This window comes from Notamacropus eugenii, chromosome 1, assembly GCF_028372415.1.
Source record: "Notamacropus eugenii isolate mMacEug1 chromosome 1, mMacEug1.pri_v2, whole genome shotgun sequence".
NCBI lineage: Eukaryota > Metazoa > Chordata > Mammalia > Diprotodontia > Macropodidae > Notamacropus > Notamacropus eugenii.
This window is the reverse complement of record NC_092872.1, coordinates 347,162,954-347,187,942: the sequence shown is the minus strand read 5'-3', so window position 1 is coordinate 347,187,942 and position 24,989 is coordinate 347,162,954. Positions and strand designations below refer to the sequence as shown.

General features: G+C 42.5%; 2 pseudogenes; one reads left to right on the top strand and one right to left on the bottom strand.

The window, feature by feature from the left end:
• Positions 1–7,551: 7,551 nt before the first annotated feature.
• On the top strand, positions 7,552–8,771 carry LOC140518179 (sequestosome-1 pseudogene; annotated as a pseudogene).
• Positions 8,297–12,878, bottom strand: LOC140517561 (histone-lysine N-methyltransferase 2B pseudogene; annotated as a pseudogene).
• Between the last annotated feature and the right edge of the window lie 12,111 nt (positions 12,879–24,989).

Here is a 24,989-nt window from a genome sequence, read left to right as displayed (position 1 = left end):
ATTTGAGGTTTTCTTGGCAAAGGCATTGGAGTGATTTATCATTTGCTTTTCCAGTTCATTTTACAGATGAGGAACTGAAGCCAACAGAGTGAAATGATTTGCCCAGGGTCACACAGCTAATAAGTGTCTGAGATTGGATTTGAACTCAGGAAGATGAGTTTTACAGCCTTCAGGCCTGGTGTTCTATCCACTGCACCACCTAGCTGCCCCTTCCCTTCCTTAGGGCTCCCAAATATCACTTAGGGTTTTTATCATCTCTTAGGCCCTTAACCATAGACCTACAGGTACATAGACTATGTTAGCCCAGGAAGAGAACACAAAAAAGCAGTCTAATCCACTCATTTTATACCTGGAGGAAAGGGAGGCCCAGAGACAAAAAGTGACTTCTTTAAGGTTCCACAGCAAGTTACTGGCAGAGCCAGTGCTAAGATTAAGGTTTCCTAGCTTTAGGTTCACCTGCCTCAGGATACATCCTCAGAATGACCCATTTGAAGTGTTCCCTGTTTCTTTCCTTCCTATACTGGGAGTTTCCAGGTCCTCCAGATGCTGTCACCTTTCTATTCTCCAGTCCAAGTTCCTTATCTTAGGGGTAGAGACTTTAACATTCCTACTAAGTCAGAAGGGAGAACAACCATAAGTAAATAGTAATAATAGTCAGTTGTTGCAACTGCAACCTCTTGAAGTCGTTTGCATTGATAAGTGAATTTGGGTAATTGCTCTGTGGAAATAACACAATTTACGATATAGGAGGTCAAAATGGCCAGCATCCCCCAGGATCCCATTTTTTGCTGAGGTCGACACATTAAGCCTCTGAAGCAGGCCAGATAATGACTCTGTAACCCAATCATTCAGTTAATATAATTACTTATTTATTTGCCTTCAATTGGAGCCCCACAGCGTTCCCTAATGTTAGACCCTTCCTTAAAATGCCATAACTTCTTTCTCTCCCAGCCATCACCATAAGTCAACAGACTTAAGAGCTTAAGTGGATGTTCATGGTAGCTTAAAACCCCAGGCACCTTCTCCTTTCTTGGGGTGCTATTCATATACTTTCTTCCTGGATTCTTAACAACCACAATCCAATGCATCCTCCCTATCCCTAGTCTTCCTCAACTCCTGTACTTTCAACACCCAAAAGAATGTTTATCACTTTGATCATGTTATTCCTTTGTTGTCAAATCTTCTGTAGCTCTGTGTGGCTTACAGAATAAAGCCCAAACTTGATCTGTCATTCAAGATCCACAATAATCTGGTTCTCATCTACCTTTTTAGCATTCCCTCCCAATACTCTCTGTAACAAATTGGATAATTCACCATCCCTTAAACATAACCTGTATATCAATGTAACCTGGAGTATAGAATTTAAGCATATGACTTAGAACTGTATTTAGAGCTTAGATGGCTAACCCCTTCAGTTTACAGGTTGGGGACATGAGATCCTGAGAAATCAAGTAACTTCTTTGTGGTCACTAAAGTGGTAAGAAGCAGAGCCAACATTCAAACCCAGGTCTTCTGACTACTAACCCAATGCTTTTTTCTTAGTCTTCAGATGTATCACTGAATTTGCTCCCTGGACTCTCAACCATGCCCCAGAGAACTAAATCCTTTTTCTCCTGAACTACCCACCCTGAGTCCTTGATGCACTGACTGGTAGTCACTTTAGTTACTCACTTCTTGTCCAGCTTCCCAAAGTCAATTTGCCTCATCCTCAAAAGCTTTGCCTTATGACTTTCCTGATTCTACCCTCCCCTTGCCATGCACCCCATCACCACCACTTCCCACTCCCCAGATTCTTGAACCATTATCAGATCAATTCTGTCATTGCTCCTGGAATGGATTTATCAGTGTATTCCCCTACGGTTCCACTCACCACCTATATAATTTCTCAAATCAAAATATTCCTCCTTGGCTGGTCAACTCCTCCCCCACTTGTGTCGTCCACCCATAAAAATATAAGGTTAGAAATGGTGTGTGGTTTTGTATTTAGTGCTTACTAAATTCATTTCCAGTTATTCTTTCTACCAGTTGATACTCATTCCTCTTTGCTCACATATTCCTAACCCCCAATTCTGCCTTTCAAAAATGCACTCATCTTTCAAACCAAAATTAAATGCCAATTCCTACAAGAAGTTTTCCTATCTCTCATAGCAGTGTTTTGTGCGTCTTGTGCCCTTACATCCTATTTTGTAATGATATTGCAGCAGATGCTTGGAATGCCCCCTCACATTTAGTAAAGTTAAAGACAGAGTTACAGTAGTATTTGTTTGTGTGTATCTGTGTGTATGTGTAATGTTTCCTTCCTAACTTATGAGGTACTTTCATAACATCATAGGTCTTAAGTTAAAAGAAACCCCCAAAGCCGTCTAGTTCAATTACTTTGTTTTATTGAGAAGAAAACTGAGATTTAGAGAGGTTAAGTGACTTCCAAAGGTCGCATGAGTTGTAATCTTCAGAGGTTGAATTTGAATCCAGGTCCTCTGGGTCATAGCCAATGCTCTCCCCACTGCTTCGTGCTTTGTGTCCCTCCTCATACCTCACACAATAGGTATCTAGCAATTTTTGGTTGAATTTTATTGAGAACATTAGCCTCAGAGTCTCAAAGAAGAGCTGAGTGTCCTAGGAGATGAGAAAGAATAATTTGTCTGAAAGGAAGAGGCACACATGGAGTTACACCCAACCACGATGCCATCCATCTATCATAATAAAGTAGACTTGCTTTCATAGGGAGAAATGAGTTCTTTGAATTCCAGAAAGCAGAATAAACACTGATCTTTATAAGTGCCCTTAAAGCTAACAGCTATGTCGAATATCACTTAGGAAAAGACATTTCAGTTGGAAAACTGAGAGCCATTAGAACCAAATTCCCTGGGAGAATCTTAACTGGAAAAGATAGAAATACGCATTCTCTATGCCTTGGGATGCTGTTTTACAAACCAGCTAAAAGTCCTCTGAGCCCTACTTCTGTCTATGCTTTCCCAGAGACAGGAGGGACAAAGTTAGGCCCTCTTGCTGATTAAACAGCAAGGCCAAAGTTTTGGATCTTTTGCTTCAATTATCATTCCTATCTCTTCCATAGTTTCCTTTCCATCTGTCTACAAACATGTTCAAGCCTCCCCAAAAACCCTCCCTCCAAGTAAACCTAGACTTTTCTGCCTCATCCATCTCTAGTCCCATACTGCTCAATCCTTTCATGGTCAAGCTTCTGAAAAGGTCTACATAGCCCCACTTCCTCACCAAATGCTCTCTGCCCCTTCCTCCACAATAGGGCTTCCTTCTCCATCATTCTATAAAAATTTCTTGCTTGGAAATCATCAATATCCTTCTAATCACCCCGTTCAAAATGATCTTTATCAGCCCTCATCCTTGTGTCCTTTCAACAGATCTTTTAACCTCTCTTTCAGCATCAGAGTTTCACTACCTCTTAACTCTCAAACTATTCCTTCTCTCACCCCTATACTGTCTTCTCAGTCCCTTCCCAGCCTTGAATGAGTTTATAAATCCTACATTTTATTCATGAGGAAACTGAGCCTTAGAAAGGCTCAGTGACTTACCAGAGGGTCACACAGCTAATAAATAATCAAAGGTAGCATTTGAACTAAGCTTCTGCAACTCTATAGAACCACTATTCTTTCCACTGTACCATTTGTTCCCCTGGCTTCTAAGCTTGGTACATCCTCCTGCTCTATCTCTACATTGTCTCCTTTAGTAATTTCATTCATGTCCCAGCTTCAACCACAACTTCTACAGAAGTGATCCCCAAGAGAACACCTCTACCCCAACCTCTCTTCTGAGCTCCAGACTTGTATCTTTGCCTACAGAACTTCTTTTCAGGACTTCAGTCTCATCACAGTAGCTAGATGGTGCAGGGGATAGCATTGTGCCTGGTCTCAGGAAAACCTGAATTCAAATCCAGTTCTGATAATTACTAGCTATGTGACCTTAGGTAAATCACTTAGCTCTGTTTTTCTCAGTTGCCTCATCTATAAAATGAGATAGAGCAGGAAAGATCAAATCACTCCAGAATCTTTGCCAAGGAAACCCCAAGTGGGGTCATGAAATTGAAAATGACTAAGCAATAACAAAATCATCACTTCCAAAACTAAAATCATTTAATTTACATCAAATCTTCTATTACTTCTGACTTCACTCCTTTTATCTATAGCATTAGAAATATACTTAGTCTCCCATACTTGTAAATTGAGGGTTAACTTTGACTCTTCCTCCCCCTTACTAGTCATTTACCAGATCTAGCCAATTTCATCTCTACAATGTCTCTCAAATCCTTCTCTCTAGATATAATGCTACCTAACAAGTAGTCTGGTATCCTTTCTCTTCCCTTTCCAATCCATCATTCAGATTGCTATCAGAATCATCTTTCCTATGCATAGATCCAGCCACATCACTCCTTTGCTCATTAATCTTTGATGGTTCCTTTTTGCCTACAAACTAAAATTCAAAATCCTCTGCCTGAAGTCAAGGTCTTCCATGCTATCTTTCCAGTCTTATCTCATACTGTTTCTCTCTGTACACTATATATATGCTCTAACCAAAATGGACAATTCATCACACTGATTTTGTACTAAATTCATAGACCCTCATTCTTATGTTCTCACTGCTCCCCACACCCAGAATATCCTCTAACGCAAAGCATGACTAAGCGGAGAGGAAGTAGAATTTAGAATCAGGAATATCTGGATTGATGACACTTTGACACCTACTAGCTATGTGACCATGGACCATTCAGTTAATTTTTCTGAGCCTGGGTTTTGTCATCTATAAAATGGGACAATGATACCTTTGGTACTTGCTCCAGAGGATTATTGTGAGGTCCAAATGAGAAAATGTATATGAAGCACTTCACAAAATTTAAAACACTATATAAATACAAGCCAATGCTACTCCTACTTCCCCTGTTGAAACCATCTTTTAAAACACAAGATAAATGCTACCTCTTCTATGAAGATTACCTTAAATCATTTCAAATAACCCCTAGTGTACTAATCATGTATATTATCTGTTAGTGACTTCTTCAAGATAGTGAGTGACCTGTTTTAACAATTTTGTACCTTCCTCAGCAGTTAGCCCTGCCATCTGTACAAAGTAAGCATTTTATGAGTACTTCTTGTATTTATATAATAGGACACATCTAAGTATACAGATGCACATGTATGGAACACAGTTGATGGTCAAGAAACCATTTGGCTGGGGAAATGATCAGACAGCATAAAAAAACTCAGATTATATCTTACTTTGGTGACAAGGAAGATCAAAGCATACAATCAGAACAATCAAAGTTTCTGCATCTAAAGCCTCCAAGAAAAATACGAATTGGGCTCATGCCATAGAAGAATTCAAAAAGAATTTTGAAAACCAAGTAGAGAAGTAGAAGAAAAATTAGGGAGAGAAATGAGTAATACAAGGAAATCATGAAAAATGAGTCAACAGCTTGCTAAAGGAGACCCAAAAAAATACTGAAGAAAATAATACCTTAAAAAATAGATTAACACAAATGGCAAAAGAGGTTCAAAAAGCCAATGAGGAGAAGAATGCCTTAAAAAGCAGAATTAGCCAAATGGAAAAGGAGGTCCAAAAGCTCACTGAAGAAAATAATTCCTTAAAAATTAGAATGGAGCAAATAGAAGATAATGACTTTATAAGAAATCAAGAAATTATAAAACAGAACCAAAAGAAAAAGTAGCAGACAATATGAAATATCTTACCAGCAAAACCTCTTACCTGGAAAATAGATTCAGGAGAGATGATTTAAAAATTATTGGACAACCTAAAAGCCATGATCAAAAAAGGAGTATAGACATCTTCTTCTCATCTTTCAAGAAATTATCAAGAAAAACTTCCCTGATAACCTAAAACCAGAGGGTAAAATGGAAATTGAAAGAATCCACCAATCACCTCTTGAAAGAGATTCTAAAATGAAAACTCCTAGGAATATTGTAGCCAAATTGCAGAGTTCCAAGGTGAAGAAAAAAATATTGCAAGTCTCCACAAAGAAACAATTCGAGTATTATGAAAACACGATCAGGATAGCACTATATCAATCAGCTTCTATATTAAGGGATCAAAGGTCTTGGAATGTGATGTTCCAGAGGTCAAAAGAGCCAGGGTTAAAACCAAAAATCACCTATCTGGCAAAACTGAGTATAATTCTTCAGGGGAAAAAATGGTCATTCAATGAAATAGAGGACTTTCAAGAATTCTTGATAAAAAGATCAGAAATGAATACAAAATTTGACTTTCAAATACAAGATTCAAGAGAAGTATGAAAAGGTAAACAAGAATGAGAAATCATAAAGCATTTATTAAAGTTGAACTACTTCCATTCCTGCTTGGAAGAGTGATATTTGTAACTCATGAGACCTTTCTCAATATCAGGGTACTTGGAGGGAATATACATATATAAAGGTAATGGGGGGACAGGGTGAGATGAATATGAAGGGATGATATCTAAAAATAAAATTAAGGGGTGAGAGAGGAATATATTGGGAGAGGGAGAAGGGAAGAGATAGAATGGAGTAAATTCTCTCACATAAAAGAGACAAGAAAAAGCTTTCACAATAGAGGGGAAGAAAGGAGAGGTGAAAGGGGACGAATGAAACTTACTCTCATCAGATTTGGCTTATGGAGGGAATAACACACACTCAATTGGGTGTCTTACCCACAGGAAAGTAGGGGGAAGGAGGGGATGATAGAAGGGAGAAAAAATGGTGGAGGGGGTAATTAAAAGCAAACACTTTTGAAAAGGGATAGAGTCAAAGGAGAGAACAGAATAAATGGGGGACAGGATAGGATGGAGGAAAATATAGCTAGTCTTTCACAACATGACTGTTATGGAAGTGTTTTGCATAACTACACATGTATAACCTATATTAAATTGCTTCCCTTCTCAGTAAGGGTAGGTGGGGAGAGAAGAAGGGAGAGAATTTGGGAGTCAAACTATTAAAAACAAATATTCCAGATCAGTCTGGCAGGGGAAGGAGGACAAAGGCCCTTCCTGGGGATTTCCATGCTGCCTTGTTTACAAACTTTATTCTGGATCTAGCTGAATTAGGGCCGCTGACTTTTATACTGTACCTTAAGGTCTGCAGAGCAGACCTTATATACATCATTTTATTTGATCCTCACCATAACCCTTTGACAAAGGAAAGGTGAAAGACAAGCATTTATTAAGCACCTACTATGTGCCAGGTACTGTGTTAAAAGCTTTACAAATATCTTATTTGGCTCTCACAACAACCCTGGGAGGTAGGTGCTCTCATTATCCCTATTTTACAAGTGAGGAAACTGAGGCAGATGGACCTTAAGGACTAGGCACATAGCCAGCAAGTGTCTGAGGCCAGATTTGAAGTCATATCTTTCCGACTCCAAGCCTAGTGCTACCACTAGTGCTCTGTTCACTGTCACTCAGCTCACTATAAATCATCATTAATAATAAACTATTATTAATTGCTAGCATTTATATAGCACGTTAGGGTTTGCAGAGAGCTTTGTGTGTGTTATCTCATCTGACAATCTGTACAACAACTCTGCTCTGAGGTGAAGATGGGGACCTGGTTGCCTTCTCCAGTGATGATGAGCTGAGCATGGCAATGTGCTACATTAAAGAAGATCTGTTCCGGATTTACATTAAAGAGAAGAAGGAATGTAAGCGGTAGCATCGGGGGCATCTCCCCCCCCCCCCCGTGCCCAGGAGTTTCCCACCAACGTGGTGCATCCCAACATGGTCTGTGATGGCTGCAATGGGCCAGTGGTGGGTAATCGCTTCAAGTGTACGGTCTGCCCTGACTACGACCTCTGCAGCACCTGTGAGGGCAAAGGTCTTCACAAAGAGCATAATATGATTGTCTTTCAGAATCCGTTCAACACCCATCTGCCTGAATGGGTTTCCCGTCGATGTTGGCTTCAGAAGATGAGACATGGGCCTTTCCCTCCTTTTGGGTGGATTCCAGGCTGGGGATTCCCTGCTCCTCACTCCATGAATCATAATGCTCCACAGGCAGAAACTAGTGGGACTCCTCCCAATCCAGGAGCAGAACAAGCTAGTACCAGTTCACAGCAGGATCCCAATGTCACCTTCCTGCAGAATGTAGGTGAAAGTGTGGCGGCTGCCCTTAGCCCTCTGGGTATTGATGTTGACATTGATGTAGAGCATGGTGGAAAAAGAAGCAAGGTAACTCCACCCTTCTCTCAGCCCAACAGTGACGAGAAGGGTAGCCCTCAGCCAAGCAACTGCTCATCCAGCCAGAGCCAAGAGACCCTCCAGAGTGCTGACATGGAGGCCCTCTCTGAGCAGATGGAGAAGGTGATTGTGGAGTCTTCCATGCAGGTGGATGAGAACCCAGTGTCCCAAGAACAGGCAGAGACTGGTTCAGGAGGAGATGATGACTGGACTCACTTGTCTTCGAAAGAAGTGGATCCTTCCACAGGTGAACTTCAGTCCCTACAAATGCCAGAAACAGATGGTTCAAACTCCATGGACCATTCTCAAGAGGGGCCCACAGGGCTCAGGGAAGCTGCCTTATACCCACATCTTCCACCAGAAGTAGATCCGTGTTTGATTGAATCCCTCTCCCAGATGCTGTCCATGGGTTTCTCTGATGAGGGTGGCTGGCTCACCAGACTCCTGCAGACCAAGAACTATGACATCGGGGCCGCTCTTGATGCCATCCAGTATTCCAAGCACCCACCTCATCCATAAGGGATTCCTGTTCTCACAGGACAACTCCCTCTCACCTTGTTTTTTCTGTCCCATAACCAGCCTCCTTAGAGTCAGCATCTCCGTACTTGAGACAGAGGGCACACTGGCAAGGGTCCTCTAGATGAGGATCCAAAGCTAGCTCCTTTGCCTGTGTAGCTGGAATGGCACCTCCACCTGGGGGGTGGCCAGATACTGGGGTCTCAGACTCTTGTTGTCTCCACTGGGCATAGATGTGATCTGCAGACGGGGGCAGAACTGCGTTGGGCAGGACTCCATTGGGCAGCCGGGTATTCCGTCTCCAATACTTGGGATCTTGGGCGTCAAACCAGCTGAAAGCAGACTCTAGTAGCTTCAGTAAGAGCCCCTTGGCCTGCCCCACAGTGCGGCGCTCAGGGGCCTCCCCTTCCTCCATGTGCCTCATCAGGATACCGACCACATCCTCCATGAAGCTGTGCACAGAACCGTAGTGTCCATCTTCAAACAGCTGGCTTACAGCTCGGAGGTCACAGGGTCCTCGGTGCAACTGCTCCCCATCCTGTCCACACTGGGTGCACTGCAGCAGAGGTCCAGTCACCTTGGCACTCAGTAACCCCTGGAGTACCTGGTGCAGTCCCCCCCGAAGGGCCCCATCCAGGGCTTCTCTCCATCTAGGAGGAGCTGTCCCAGCACATGGCCCACATGTATATAGCACCGAGTCTGGCAGCCCAGACAAAATCTCGTAGCCTTCATCTGAGAGGCCCTCGCACTTGGCATGCACCCAATGGTCACACTGTGCACACTGCATCATCTTGCTTTCATAGTCATTATCCTCATAGCAGCGTGTACAAATTGGGCAAAAGTTTCCTTTCTCATAAAGCTGGGTACAGCCAGGGCAAAGACTACAATCTCCTGACCACTCACTGTCCCAGTTCTTCCCTGGAGCTGCTCCACAGCTTTTACATCGAACACAGGCTGAGCAGATCCAGTGACGTCTTTTACGGGTGGCCCAAGTTGGGTAACTGGGCCCCAAACAGGCAGGGTGGTAGGCATGGCGGCAGCGCTCACACTCCAGGAGGTGCTTAGTGCTACGGCCCTTCCGCCCACAAACGTGGCAGAACTTGCACCGGCGGCAGCACCAGGTGTCATGGTGCTGGGGCAGGGGCCGCTCTGCCTCCTCCAAGCAGAAGGGGTGGAAAGGATCACAGCACACCTGGCAAAACACCAGCTCATGTAGGCCTTTGCTGGCACACAGCAGACATACGAGGGGAGGACCCCCAGGCACAGAAGTGAGCACGCTCAGACCACCCATCAGCCACACATTTTCCAGGTCACAGTCCTTGAAATCCACACGGACTCGGTGGATACCGTCAGGAGATTTCTGTTTTCCAGTCCAGCCGTTGAGGAAGGAGGCAAAGGGTCCAGGGGCAGAAGTGTCCTTCTCCAGGCGCCTCCGAGCCTTTAGCTGCACCACAGGCTGCAGAGTGGCCTTCCTGGGTCGGCTCTGCTCTTCAGGCTCCAACAGGGGCAACTCATTTTCTCGAGGGGTATGGCGGCGGGAAGCTGGGGGGACACCTGGGTCTGAGTCATCTGAGTCTTCAAAAATATCATAGGAAGGCCGCTGTTTGACACAGCGACGGTCTGACTTGCGCTGCAGGAGGGGATCCTGCTCTTCAGACCCAGGCTGGGCCACTGCCTCTTCCCGGGGCCCCCCACCTCCTGACCCCCGACGTGAGCTGGGAGGCCCAGGAGAGGCTTCCAGGGATTCATCAGAATCCCAGGGTAACAGTGTCTTCACCATTGTGCGGCCTTTCTTAGCCAAGCGTTCCATCTTTCTGGCCTCAATCTTATCACACTTGCGGTACACACAGCACTGCTTTTTGGTGTTTGGGCCTCCAAACTTGGGTTTGTCCAGACAATTGACACAGGACCCACAGTCTTGCAGTCGCAGGCAGCCTCGGCAGCGCCCACATCGAGCCATCCGCATCTTCTTGCCTTGGTGGGAGGGCAGAGAACGCCTCGGGGCATGTGGCAGAGCCCCCCCAGTCCCTGTGGAACCTGAGCTCCCACCCAGGCCTACTGGTTCCACCTTTGCCCTTCGGGATCGTGATGGGATGCCTTCAGTCTCAGATGCTGATGACGTATCGTCAGCTGCAAGGTCATGCCGCTCCAGAAGGGGCAGGGCACTGAGTCGAGGGACATCTTCAGGTACCATGGCTCGGGCCTGGCCCAGTGCCACAGCAGCATGACGACAGACGTGCTTGATTCGAGGGCCCTGTACTGGTGACTCAGGACCCGGGGGTCTTTCCTTCTTGGCATCCAGAAACTCATCCTCAGACTTGACAGCCCCTCTGTCAGGGCTTGGTTTGAGAGTCCTCACAGTCTCTTCTGCTTTCATTCCAGGGCTTGGCGGAGCTGGGGGTGCCACCTTTTGCTGGTGCTGCTGCTGATCAATCTTAAAGAGCTGGACTTTGGCCTTCTTGAGAAGACTGAACATCTTCTCTTCTACTCCAGAGAGTGGAAGGGAAATTGTCCCACGGGCACAAAGACTCTGCTCCTCAGGGGGAGGGGGTGGCTGGAGTGGTGGAGGCGGTGGCAGCTGGGGCTGCCCGTTGCTGGGGGCCAGTGGGCCCTCAGCCTTTGTGGGTGTGGTTGCTGAAGCGGTGAAACATGGCAAGCTGAGGTGATTGGTTCGACTACCTGTCCGGGTCTCAGGCTCCAAAACAGGTTCATCAGCTGGGGGAGGCTCTGGCTCAGGGGGATCAGGGGGTCCTGGTAGAGGGGTGGTTAGCACAGATTCATAGATCTTCAGGTGGGCTTCACTGGGAGTGAACTGGGGAGCTCGAAGCAGAAGGGGTCTCCGAGATGGGGTCATGGGTGCTGGGGGTGGGGATGGCGGAGGAGCTGGAGGTGGAGGTGGGGCTAGCTTCAAACTCAGTGAAGTCCATCGGAATGTGGGCTCCCTCAGGATGGATCGTCTCTTTTCAGGAAGAGGGGCTGGTGGGGGTGTTGGTGATCGGGGAGGTGGAGAAGGTGTAGGGGTAGGGGTAGGAGTAGGAGTAGGGGTAAGGGGTGGAGCTGGTGCTAGAGTTGACTCCTGGGGGGCTGGTGGAGAGACTTCCACAGACGGCCGGGGAGGGGGTGAGGCCTCAGTCCTTGGGGGTCGGAGGGCCTCTTCATCCATGAACCGTCGAGGGGTCTTGATGAGACGGGAAGATCGGGCGCTCACCACAGGCATGATAAACTGGCGGATGTTTTTCAGAAAAGTGGTCCCCTTGGGAGGGGCTGTGGGACTGTCTTCAGGAGGCCCTGCAGGGGGGACAGGGGTAGGGGGGGAACCACCCTCTGGCCCTGCTCTTGCTGCGTCCCGTTCGGCTCGCTGAGTGGGGGTCAGGGGGGGCCGGCCTCTTTTTCGGGATCGAGTAGCTGTGGCCATGGGAGGCGGTGGGTCTCCCTCTTCCTCGGGGGCTGGGGGAGGTGGAGGGGGGGGTGGAGGTGGAGGAGGGGGAGGCGAAGGTGGGGGAGGTGGGGGAGGTGGAGGAGGTGGTGGTGAAGGTGGCTTTTCTTCCTCTTCCTTGGTCACCTTTTTCTCTTCTTCATCTTTTTCTTCTTCTTCTTCTTCCTGTTGCTCCTGCTGCCACTTCTGATGTTGCCCCCTTTCTCAGTTAGACCCAATTCTACTTGGAGGGGGCCCCCGGCGTCCCCCCCTTCGACGGCCTCGACCCCGTGCTGGCTTGGGTCCCAAGGTCAACTGTCCCATCTTCATCTTTTTGGCCTTAGAGACGAACTTGAGTAGGAGAGGGAGCCTTCCCCGGCCACGGCCCCTACCTCCTCGGCCTCCTCGACCAGACTGCCCTCTTCTGTGGCTCCCGGAGCCAGGGCCCGGGGCCTCTCGACATCTCCAGGACCTGGCTCGTCGATTTCCTGGCACTACAGGGGGTGCTGGCTTAGGCGCTGGTGTTGCTGCTGCCACCACTGGCAGTTTCTTTTTTTTAGAAGAGCCTGGTGGCCTGCCTCGGGGCCGACGAGGGGTGGGAGATTCAGAGACACGAACCCGGGGACTCCGGGAGGCCTGGGCCCTCTGAAGCAGCTCAGCCAGTACCTGCACCATCCGCTCTTTGCCAGCCTCACCCCGTCTCCGAGACGGGACCTTCTGGGGGGGAAGGACTGCTTCGGCATGGCGGGGCATATGTCATGTATGGGCATATGTCCCATGACCTGTCTCAATTCCAGCTTCTCTGGAAATTAAGCTCATCTTTGTGAAAGTTCTTAGTTTTATGTTCAGTCATGTTGGAAACCATATCAGTTCACTTTTTACTTAGGCCATGGTGAGCACCAGCGCACCCACCTCTAACCATTGTGCCATTGTTTCAAGGGGGGGAGGCAGGAAACAAACGATGATGCCAGTAGCTCACCTTGGGCATCCCTTCACCATTTTGTGAAGGAACAATTTTGTGAGGAGGAAGGCGTGAAGGCAAAGCAAAGGACAGGCTTTCCTAGTGCTTTTTTTCCATGTTCCCTTAGCTCTGGGGTAAGAGAAGTCATGTTTATGTCAGTTGTCTTAAAATTAAGTGTTGTTGGCTTTTCACCTCTGTAACGGTTTCTGCAGTTAAACTTGTGAAGAACTAATGTTGCCTTCTTTTGGTAGAAAAATTTGCCATATCCAATGCCATTCATTCAATAAACATTGATTCAGCCTTTAAAAAAAACAAATATTAAAAATTGTTTTACATGCAACTGGGAAATAAGGTGTATAGGCAATGGAGTATAGAAATCTATCTTGCCCTACAGAAAAATGAGGGGGAGGGGAATAGGAGGAGGGTGATACAGGGGAGGGAAGACTGGGGGAAGGAGTAATAAGAACACAAGCCATCTTGGGGTCAGGTGGAAGGGAGAGATGTGGAGAAAATTTGGAACTCAAAATCTTGAAGAAATGAATGTTGACTAAAATAAATGAATTAATACAAAAAATAAAGACATCATGTATTAATATTACCTATGCTCTATTGCATTTTTATTTTTGTCTTAGATTGACTTAGAAAACCATAAATTAATATTATGCTCTATTGTATTTTTATTTTTTTCAAATCCATTCCAATTAAATTTCAGTCTAGTGTGTGCTCCATTCAGGAGGCCTGGAGGACACATGTTGGACACCTCTGTTCCATGATCTTGGAGGAAGTCTGGTCAAGCAAAGGCTAAAGTTACAGGATCCTGGCAGAGATCTAGCAGAAGATAGTGGGTGAGAGTGTAGACATATAGTCACCATCAAGGAATCCCAACAACAGATAGAAGAAACATGACAAGAATGACTCCAGTCCTATGTGGAAATGAGAGGAGAGGTGACATAGAGAGGGAAGGTAAGAGGAAGAAGTCCTTCCCAAGTAGGAATACAGTTATGGAAGAATCAGAGAACTAGGCATGGAGTCAAAAAATTGACTCAGCTATGGATATGATGTGGGGATGTTGAAAGGAGAGAAAAGGGGAAGGAAAGGATTCAATTAAACAAACATTAGTTAAGCACCTACTATATACCAAACACTGTGCTAAATGCTGCAAATAGAAAGACAAAAACTAAACAAATGATGCCTGACATCAAGAAGCTTACGTTCTACTGGAAAAGAAACAGCATGTATATAGAAAATTAAATATGATATGCATATCAGAGGATGGGATCGAAACCACTCCCACTCTAACTTAGTCTTGATACCTTAACTAGATGGGGCTATGTTTCAATTAATCAACAAATCACTCCTAGGTCTTAGAACAAGTGTCAAAATATCTTTTAACTGGAATGACACTTGCAAAACCTGGAATTCACTTACACAAGAATCTTGCTTGGATAAATCAGGAAACTTGACCCAACCTCAGAAATCATCTAAAAGTCATCAAATGTTGAAAGATATGAATAGACAGTTTTTGGATGAAGAAATCAAAACTCTCTATAGTCATATGAAAAAAAAAATACTCTAAATCATTACTGGAGAAATGCAAACTAAAACAACTTTGAGATACCATCTCACATGTACCAGATTGGCTAAAATGATACAAACGGAGAAATGATAAATGTTGGAGAGGATATAGAAAAATTGGTAGACTAAAGCACTGTTGGTGGAACCATTTTGGTGGTCCAACCATTTTGGAGAGAAATATGGAATTATGCCCAAAGAGTTATAAAACTATGTATGCACACACATACCCAGCAATATCCACTATTTGGTGTGTTTCCCAAGGTGATCAGGGGAAAAGGAAAAGAACCCATATGTTCTAAAATGTTTATGGCAGCTTTCTTGGCAAAGAACTGGAAACTGAGGGGGGTGGAGCCAAGATGGTGGAGTAGAAAGACACATATACACTAGCTCCGAACGCACAGCCCATAAAATATCTATAAAAAAGAACTCCCAACAAATTCTAGAGCAGCAGAAGCCACAGAACAATGGAGCAGAGGAGATTTCTGTTCTAGAGAGCCCTAAAAACCTCTCACAAAAGGTCCTTCATGCCCCGGACCCAGAGCCCAGCCCAGCCCTGCCTTGACCACACAGCACCGAGAGGAGCGGATCCGAGCAGGCTTCAGGGATGGAATCTCCAGGGGCCACGCGGGTCCCTCCACCCATGGGCCCCAAAGGTTGGTGAGAGGGTCTTCTTGGCTTGCTGAGAGGGGAGTGGGGTGCCCCCATAACTCAGGCCCCCTCGGAAGGCAGCAGCAGAGGCAGTAGCAGACAAGGGCTCCCAGAGCAGGCAGGAGCCCAGATCCATTGTTGAAGGTCTATGCATAAACCCCCTGAGGGAACTGAGTCCTGTGTAGTGGCCCTGCCCCTAACCAAGCAGCTGAACTTGATCTCACACTGAATAGCAGCCCTGACCCCACCCAAAGCCCTGAGGCTGGGAAGCAGCATTTGAATCTCAGACCCCAAGAGCTGGCTGGGGGGATCTGGAGGCATGGTGGGGGTGGAAAGAAAACTCAGAAGGCAAGTCACTGGCTGGGAAAATGCCCAGAAAAAGGAAAAAAAATAAGACTATAGAAGGTTACTTTCTTGCTGAACAGATAATTCCACCCTTCCTTTCTGATGAGGAAGAACAATGCTTACCATCAGGGAAAGACAGAGAAATCGAGGCTTCTGTAACCCACACATCCAAAATAAATATACCATGGGCTCAGGCCATGGAAGAGCTCTAAAAGGATTTTGAAAATCAAGTTAGAGAGGTGGAGGAAAACTGGGAAGAGAAATGAGAGAGATGAAAGAAAAGTATGAGAAACAGGTCAACATCTTGCTAAAGGAGACCCAAACAAATGCTGAAGAAAATAACACCTTGAAAAATAGGCTAACTCAACTGGCAAAAGAAGTTCAAAAAGCCAATGGGGAGAAGAATGCTTTCAAAAGCAGAATTAGCCAAATGGAAAAGGAGGTTCAAAAGCTCACTGAAGAAAATAGTTCCTTCAAAATTAGAATGGAACAGATGGAGGCCAATGACTTTATGAGAAACCAAGAAATCACAAAACAAAACCAAAAGAATGAAAAAATGGAAGATAATGTGAAATATCTCATCGGAAAAACAACTGACCTGGAAACAGATCCAGGAGAGACAATTTAAAAATTATGGGCCTACCTGAAAGCCATGATCAAAAAAAGAGTCTAGACATCATCTTTCATGAAATTATCAAGGAAAACTGCCCTGAGATTCTAGAACCAGAGGGCAAAATAAATATTCAAGGAATCCACAGATCACCTCCTGAAAGAGATCCAAAAATAGAAACTCCTAGGAACATTGTGGCCAAATTCTAGAGTTCCCAGGTCAAGGAGAAAATATTGCAAGCAGGTAGAAAGAAACAATTCAAGTATTGTGGAAATACAATCAGGATAACACAAGATCTAGCAGCTTCTACATTAAGGGATCGAAGGACATGGAATATGATATTCCAGAAGTCAAAGGAACTAGGACTAAAACCAAGAATCATCTATCCAGCAAAACTGATTGTAATTCTTCAGGGGAAAAATTGGTCTTTCAATGAAATAGAGGACTTTAAAGCATTCTTGATGAAAAGACCAGAGCTGAAAAGAAAATTTGACTTTCAAACACAAGAATGAAGAGAAGCATGAAAAGGTAAGTAGCAAAGAGAAGTCGTAAGGGACTTACTAAAGCTGAACTGTTTACATTCCTACATGGAAAGACAATATTTGTAACTCTTGAAACTTTTCAGTATTTGGGTACTGGGTGGGATTACACACATACACACACACACGCATGCACATGCACACACACACACACACATAGAGACAGAGTGAATTGAAGAGGATGGGATCATATCTTAAAAAAATGAAATCAAGCAGTGAGAGAGAAATATATTGGGAGGAGAAAGGGAGAAATGGAATGGGGCAAATTATCTCTCATAAAAGAGGCAAGCAAAAGACTTATTAGTGGATGGAAAAAGAGGGGAGGTAAAAGAAAAACATGAAGTTTACTCTCATCACATTCCACTAAAGGAAGGAATAAAATGCACACTCATTTTGGTATGAAAACCTATCTTACAATATAGGAAAATGGGGGATAAGGGGATAAGCAGTGTGGGGGGGATGATGGAAGGGAGGGCAATGGGAGGAGGGAGCAATTTGAGGTCGACACTCATGGGGAGGGACAGGATCAAAAGAGAGAATAGAAGCAATGGGGGACAGGATAGGATGGAGGGAAATATAGTTAGTCTTATACAACACAACTATTATGGAAGTCATTTGCAAAACTACACAGATATGGCCTATATTGAATTGCTTGCCTTCCAAAGGGAAGGGGTGGGGAGGGAGGGAGGAAGAGAAGTTGGACTTCAAAGTTTTAGGAACAACTGTCGAGTACTGTTCTTGCTACTAGGAAACAAGAAATACAGGTAAAGGGGTATAGAAAGTTATTTGGCCCTACAGGACAAAAGAGAAGATGGAAACAAGGGCAGAGAGGGATGATAGATGAAAGGGCATATTGGTGATAGGGGCAATTAGAATGTTTGGTGTTTTGAGGTGGGGGGAGGGGACAAAAGGGGAGAAAATTTGGAACCCAAAATTTTGTGAAAATGAATGTTAAAAGTTAAATAAAAAATAAATTAATAATAATAAAAAAAGAACTGGAAACTGAGGGGATGCCCATCAATTGGGGAATGGCTGAACAAGTTGTGGTATAATATTGTGATGGAATACTACTATGCTGTAAGAAATGAAGAACTGGTTGATTTTAGAAAAACATGGAAAGACATAAAATAATGAAGACTGAAATCAGCAGAACTAAGAAAACACTGGATACAGTAACAGCAATATTGTTAGAATAATAACTGTGAAGGACTAAGCTATTCAGAATATTAGAAATATTCAAATCACCTATAAAGGACCTATGAAGGAAGATGCCATCCACCTCCAGAGAAAACACTAATAAATAGAAGTACACATAGTATGGTTTTACATAGTTATAAATCTGGGTCAAATGACAGCCTTCTCTAGTGTGGGGTGGGGAGGGAAGGAGGGAAATAGTTTGGAGCTTAAAATGTAGCAAAAAAAAGCCCAACAAATAAAATTTCATTTAATTTTAAAAAATAAAAATTATCAAATGAGTTGAGAAGAGCTTGATTTCCAGAAAATGGAGCAAAGGGAGCTTTTTAGCACATCCTTAAGGAAGAACTGCTTGAAGAAGAAGGAGAGTCCTTGGTCTTGGCTGGGTCTCCTTCCCCACCTCTCCTAACCTTTGTTTGGAGGAGGACCTTGTGACTTTTCCTCAGGGTCTAGAAGATTTTGTCTTTCCCATCTTCCCATTGGTATCCTACCTGGTACCCTGGATAAGCTGGCCATAGTACATGTGCATCCTGATAATCTCAGGATTGAGAGGAAGGGATTTCCAGCCACCAGGAGCTATGAGCTACCCCTTTCCCCACTTTTGCTCTTAAGCTTGTACCCACTTTCCCCTGGTCTCTGAATAAACTTGTGGGGGAGTGTGTCACACAGCTTTTCAAGGCAATGTTTTAGACCAGCTATTGTTAATGTATCACTTTAATAATATCACCTTAGAATATCTGTGCTAGGTTGTTGTTGTTGTGTTGTGTTTGTCCTTCCTTCTTGAAGAGGACCATGACATCAAGATGATGACATGACTTGAAGTTGATTTGAGTGAGGGAGGACTGTGCAAGGTCACTAATCTCACTTTTTCCTCCAGAGCCATCTGGGTCCAGTGGCCAGATACTTATTCATAGGATAACTGGAGATGACCCAGGATGCAATGTGAGAATCTGGTCATTTTAGGCTAAGATCTTATCATATTCTCACTCTGAGTGAGATACACTCTAGGTTATGAGGTGGATAGAGCACTGGAGTTCAAATTCAACCTCAGAAACTTATTAGATGAATGACACCTTGACAAGTCACTTAAAATCTGTTTACTTCCTTTTCCTTAACTGTAAAAAGTAAATTTCTTCCTTCTTTCCTTCCTTCTGTTCTTTCTTTCTTTCACAAAACCTTAAACCCAGTTCACTCTGAAGCTCATAGATTGGACCACAATAGGTCCCTGCTCAAGCTCCATTTAATAGCTGTATTTTGGGCCCTACAGAAACCCTGAGGGCCTTCCTCTCCCAGTTTTATTTTTTTCTTTCTTTTTTTCTAACTAAAGGAGCCATCCCTTAACTCAGTTCTTAAAGAAGCCTACTCACCGAACAGGCATTGCCTCACTCTAAGTAAGTACCTGAAAAGGCCTTAGCCTAAAAGGGCTAGGTCTCCAACAGCATCCTGGGCCATCTCCAGTCATCCTGATGAATATCTGGTCCCTGGATCCAGATGGCTCTGGAGGACAAGGTGAGACTGGTGACCTTGCACAGCCCTCCCTCACTCAAATGAAAGTCAATTGCAAGTCATGTCATCATCTCCCTGATGTCATGGTCCTCTTCAAAAATGAAGGACAAACATAACCACAAAAGAGAGATAATAATAGAACCTACCTCCCTGGGTTGTGAGGACCAAATGAGATAACATTTGTAAAAGCACTTATCACAGTGCCAGGCTCAAAATAGCTAGCATATGAATGTGACTAACCCACATGCCATTCTTGCTTTGTTAAAGAATCTAGTTCTGAATTATAATTTTCTTTTCCTCTCTGCCTTCCCTTTGGGACATGATGATGTCCCTTTGAACACCCTGACTTACCAGTTCATCAATCTATGTAACTCCTTAATCTGTATCTTCAATCTGTCTGTCACACAAAGAAACTTTCATACCCTTCCTCTCACCATCCCCCATAACTACTTGACCTCCTTAGTTCAGAGTTTTGAAATTCTTCTCCAAGAAAGTGCACCAATGGTTGTCTTTGTGTAGAAGGGTCAAAGAACAAATCATAGAAGCAGTAATTAATTTAAATAAAGAAAATGACAGCAGTAAGATACCATGCCCAACCTTCGGAAATGCAGTCAAAGAATGGGTAACCTTTATGTCTCAAATCACTCTAATTAACAAAGAAAAAATGTCTAGAGCAATAATTCAGGAATTCAACTAAGACATCAAGAGAAGCAACAAATTAAAAAAAAACTATTACAGTCTAGGGGTTTGGGGAACCCTGAAATTCAAGGGCAAAAGGCATGGATTCTACCTCGGAAGAATTCAATTCAATCTTTCTTTCAGCCAGAGACAATGTTGATTAAAACACTGGTTGGGGTGGGTGAGATTCTTAGTGAGTCTGCTCTACAGGACAGATTTTAAGAATCTGAGCCATTTGTGACACTAATAACAAGAAGGTCAGACTCTTAAGGAATCTGAGCAATGTATTGGGTTGTGGGAAGATCTAGATGTGATCAAGGAGTGGTCAATAGTTTGGGGTGACTGGAAGGTAACAAAGAAGGGGTCTAAATGGAATTAAGGAGTGGCAAAATAGCCTGGGGGCCAGGTGCAGACTACCAGGGCCACAATGAAAGGTCAATTAAAAGGACTGTACCGGGATGGGCCACATGCCTCAGGCAAACACCAGGGGGTTTGTTCAGGGGCCTTGAGATCCTTTTAGGAGTCCAGCATGAATCCCATTCCTCATCATTATTAAACAAAAAAATTGAAATTCTGAAAATCAAAGAAGAGATAAAATCTAAAATAAAAACTAAAATAATAAAGAAAACTAGAGACTTTTGAAAAATGTAATACACAAACTATTAGCCAAGGTGACTTTTTTAAAAGAATGGAAAATGAAGCTGTCAATATAAAAAAAAATGAAAAAGGAGAACTCATAGCAAATGAAAAAGAAATAAAGGAAATTATTAGAAACGTTTTTTTGCCAAATTATACGTCAAAATGATCACTTAAATGAAATGGATGAATATTTACAAAGATATCAAATACACAGATTATTGGACAAGAGAGAGAGAATTTATACAATCTCAGGAAAAGAAATTGAATAAGTCATAAATGGACTCCAACAGGACAAAATCCACAGGACCAGATGGATTTGCAAGTGAATTCTATCAAATGTTCAAAGAACAATTAACTCCAAATTTATGTGAATTGTTTGCAAAAATAAGAGAATACGGCAACCTACCAAGCTCTTTCTTTGAGACAAATGTGGTCTTCCTACATAACCCAAAGAAAGAAAAGAAGCCCAAAGAAATCAAACTTTAGATCGTAATCTCTTAACCTTGTTTGTAGATAGATGTGAACTTGAATGGAAAAAAATGGAATGGAAAAAAAATAGCATTTTTATTTTTACTAACACCAAACAAATATTAAGCATTTCCTTCAGTTCTGAATGTAGGTCTCAAGTATTGTACTGAGATAGGATCCATAGGCTACCAGACTATCAAACAGCACATAGGGCAAAGCAAGTTAAGAATCCTTGCTATAGAGGGATAGTTTATTTGTCAGATTTATGGAGAAAGGAAAAATTTGTGACCAAACAAGAGATAGAGAACATTATGAAATGCAAAATGGATAATTTTGATTACACTAAATTGAAAAGTTTTTGCACAAACAAAGCCAAGGCAACCAAGATTAGGAGGGAAGCAGAAAACTGGGAAAGAATTTTTACAACTAGTGTCTGTGATAAAGGCCTCATTTCCAAAATATGTAGAGAACTGAGTCAAATTTACAATAACATAACTTATTCCTCAACTGATAAATGGTCAAAGGATATGAACAGGCAGTTTTCAGAGGAAGAAATTAAAGCTATTTATAGTCATATGAAAAAATGTTCTAAATCACAATTAGAGAGATACAATTTAAAATAACTCTGAGATACCACATCATATCTATCCAATTTTCCAACATGACAAAACAGGAAGATGATAAATGTTGGAGAAGATGTGAGAGGGTTGGAACAATAATTCATTATTGGTGGAGCTGTGAGCTGATCCAACCATTCTGCGGAACAATTTGGTACTATGCCAACATGCTATAAAAATGTGCATACCCTTTGACCCAGCAATATCACTTCTAGGGCTGTATCCCAAAGATATCATAAAAATGGGAAAAGGTCACACATGTATAAAAACATTTATAGCAGCTCTTTTTGTGGTTGTCAAGAACTGGTCAAGGGAATGCCCATTCATTGGGCAATAGCTGAACAAGTTGTGGTATATCAATGTAATGGAATACTGTTGCACTATAAGAAATAACAAACAGTCTTCAGAAAATACCAGAAAATCTTATATGAACTGATGCTGAGTGAAATGAGCAGAATCAGAAAAATGTTATACACAGTGATAGCCAGAGTAGGAAGACTGTTTCTGTTAGACTTAGCCCTTCACAGCAGTGCAAGGACCTAAAACATTCTCAAAGGATTCGATGCAAAATGCCATCCACATCAAGAAAGAACTATGGAATCAGAACGCAGAATGAAGCAGACTATTTTCTTTTGTGTTATGTTTTGTTTTCGTTTGGTTTTTCTCATGATTTTTCCCATTCATTTTAATTCTTCTGTGCAACATGACTAATGTGTTTAATAAGAATGTCTGTGTAAAGCCCACATTAGATTGCATGCCTTCTCAGGGGGTGAAAATTTAAAACTTATGAAAGTGATTGTTGAAAACTGAAAACAAATAAATTAATTAAATTTTAAAAAGTAAAATATGTTTAAAAAAAGAATTCCTGCTACAGACTGTTATCTCAAGTGAATGGAAAAATGAGCACATGTACCAAGTATTGTACTGTGTTAAGGGCTAAGGACTGTCCTGGCCCCCAGGAGCTTATATTCCAACTGCAGTTCAACTTCTAACTTTGCAGAATTGTAAACTGATCCATTCATTCTATGAAATAATTTGTAACTATTCTCAAAAAATTAATTAATCTTTCCTTACCCTTTGACTCAGTGATACCACTTCTAGGCCCAAAAGAAATTTGAAAAGGGGGAGAGGACCCATATGCATACAACTATTTTAACAGCATATTTTGTTATAGCAAAGAACTGCAAACAAAGTGAGTACCTATGAGTTGGAGAATGTCTGAACTAAAAATGTTATATATGGATGTAACTATCATGCAAATGGCAAAAAAAAAAAAACAAGATGGATTTAAAGAAACCTGGGAAGATTTGTAAAAACTGATACAAAGTAAAGTGAGCAGAACCAGAAGCACTGCTTATACAATGGCCATGAGATTTCTAAGAAAAACAACTTTAAAAGCTCTAAAAGTACTGATCAAAGACTAATCAAGATTCCAGAAAACTGATTTTGAGGCATATCTCCCACTTCTAGGTATGGAGGTGATGGATTGTGGTGGCGAAATGAAACATACATTTCCAGACATATTCATTACAGCACAAATTTGTTTTACTTGACTATATATTTTTTTTTTAACAAGGGAAGGCTTTTGTTTTAGGGAATAGGCAAGAGTAGGAGGCATTAATAGTGGGACAAAAAAAAAAAGGTAAGAGAAAAAAGAAAATAATATCAGTAAAAAACGTTGTTTTAAATACACATTAGAAATAAAGGGACACTTCAGAAGGAAACACAGACAAGTAGACCAATGCTGATGCTACTATGTCAAGTTTAGTGTATTAAAAGGAATAAACTCTACAAAATGAGGGAACAATAAAGGAGACTCTACCCTCAGGGAGCTTTCCTTTGTCAGGAAAACTTAATTTATATATTTATTTTTCACATATTTGATATATACTTATATAATGTTCATACCTTGAAGGGAGATTAATTCATTTTGGTTTTTATATACTCTAAGTCTATACCTTGCTTGGTTTTTTATTAAAAAACAAAAACTTTTTTTCCTTAATAGTATTTTTTCCAGTTACATGTAAAGATAGTTTTCAACATTCATTTTTATAAAATTTTGAGCTCCAATTTTTTCTCCTTCTCTCCCTTTCCCCCTCCCCAAGATAGCAAATAATCTGATATAGGTTACATACAATCATGTTAGTCATATTGTGAAAGAAGTATCAGAACGAAAGGGGGAAGCTACGAGAAAGAATAAACAAAAAAGCGAAAGTAGTATGCTGTGATCTGCATTCAGTCTCCACAGTTCTTCCTGTGGATATGGACAGCATTTTTCATCATGAATTCTTTGGAGTTGTCTTAGATCCTTGCATTGTGAGAAGAACTAAGTCCATCAAAGTTAATCATCACATAATGTTGCTGTTGCTGCATGCAATGCTTTCCTGGCTCTGCTCACTTCACTCAGCATCAGTTCATGTAAGTCTTTCCAGGTAAAAAACAACACAAAACAACAGCAAAATCTTCTCAACTGAATAATTCTCTCAAAATACTGTCATACACACACACACACACACACACATACACACACACACACACACATATATATATATATATATATGTATATCCTCATTTTCATAGTCAAACACCTAAGAATAGCCTTCCCTCCATTTCCTCTCCTCCTCATTTTTCAACCCTTTCTGATATAACTTTCAAACCTATCACTTCACTGAAACTCCTCTCTCTAAAGTTGTCAGTTATCTCAAGGTTGCTCAATCCAGGGGTCTTTTTTTGTTCCTGTTCTTTTAATCTTCTGCAGGTTTTGATACTATTGTCCACCTCTTCTTTCTGAATATTCTCTTCTCTCTTGCTTCATGAAACTCTTTCCTTTTGATTTTCCTTCTACCTGCCTGACTGCTCTTCATTCTCATTTATCAGACTGTCATCAATGTCTTACCCCCTAAACATAGGAAAGGTATACCCTAGAGTTCTATCCTGGGCCTTCTTTTCTTTCTCTAATATTTCTTTTCTTGATGCTCTCCATAGCTCCTATAGGTTCAATTATCATCTTATGCAGAAGACTGTCAGATCTACAAAACCAGTCATTTCTTCCCCAAGCTCATCCCACATCAACATCTGCCCATG